Consider the following 1,620-nt stretch of genomic DNA (forward strand, 5'->3'; position numbering starts at 1 on the left):
ATATTTAGTAGTAATTCTTTTATTTCAGCTGTTGTTTCTTTAATTATTTTTTCTATAGTTTCTTTCATAGTTTCTGTCATCCTATTATTGTTTTAATATATTCTTTTAATTCTTCAGAGTTTTGTTTCATTTCTTTAATGCTTTTTTCTTGTAGATATATTATTTCTTCTAATTTTTTGTTTATATTTTTAGTTTCATCTTGTTTTTCATGGTTTTGTTCGAATACTTTTATTAATTTTTGTAGCTGATTTTCTAAATCTGATTTTATATTTTCAATATTTCTTTTTAATTCTTCGTGATTTTCTGGATTTTGATGTATGATTCCATAAGAAATCATTTCAACAATATTATTTAGGGTAAAACCTATTTTCTTTATTTTATTTCCGAGATTATGATTAGTATCATCGTCAAAGATGGTGCCAATATAATATCGGCTTTGATTATGAAGATTTTTAGGTATTGTTATCACCTTTCCTTTATAAGGAAATCCAGGATAACATTCATCTTCATTGGTTAATATTAATGGTAATCCTTTCGAAAAATCAATTTTTTCGTTATCCATAATCGTTGTCTGGCTCTGATACCAAATGTAAATTGTCAGACTAACAGAAATTTAGTCAGACTGGTTATACCGTTTGAATTGGTCATACCTCAAGTTTTGGTCATACTAGTTGTGCTGATATTTCCGTAATTTTATTAAAAATATTGGTTTTTTGGGAAACCCTAGAGATTCTAAGGTTATGGTTGTTGCTTTTGTCATTTTTAAGGTTATTTTTGTTATTTTGCCCATTCAAGATTAGATTTATATTAATATATTTTCATATAAGACCAAAACGAACATTTATATCCTCCTAAATTATGAATTGGTTAAAAATGGCTTCTAGATATGTTGATATAGATAGACAAAATACTTGTCGTGGTATATATATATATTTTTTTGCATTAGATGTTTAGATATTAGATATATGATAAAAAAAAAATATAATTAGAAACTTTTTTTGTAATTATCTTGTGTATACTCATCAAAATATGAAAAATGATATTTAAATATATGTAAATGTAATATATATATATATATATATATATATATATACTTTTAGAGATATTTTTCTTAAAAGGTAGATTGATAAATAAATAAAAATCTTCGTATGAAGATATATATCAAATATAAAAAAGATTGAAATAGTATCCAAATATCATAGATTTAGAGGTAGATATTAGATCAATACAAAAATCATTTTGACAATAATTTTTAGGGGTAATCATATAAAAATACTCAAACTTTTACGAAAATCCCAAATAAATATCTGAACTATAAAATTGTCATATAAATACCTGAACTTTTCAAAACTCCCACATAAATACCCAGCCTTTTAAATTTTTTCCAAATCAAACAAACGCAACTGCTGACTCAGCAAAAAACTACTGACTCATCATTCAAAAATATTATTAAATATCTAAATATTCATCTACCTGTATTTAAATTAATATATGCATATAAATTCACACATATATATAAATAAATAAATATATATATATTAAAATAAAATTATTTATAATTAATAAAACACATATACACATAACTACAATATATATATATATATATAATTATTAATGAAT

This window comes from Tarenaya hassleriana, unplaced genomic scaffold (genome assembly GCF_000463585.1).
Source record: "Tarenaya hassleriana unplaced genomic scaffold, ASM46358v1 Cleome173, whole genome shotgun sequence".
Classification (NCBI taxonomy): Eukaryota; Viridiplantae; Streptophyta; class Magnoliopsida; order Brassicales; family Cleomaceae; genus Tarenaya; species Tarenaya hassleriana.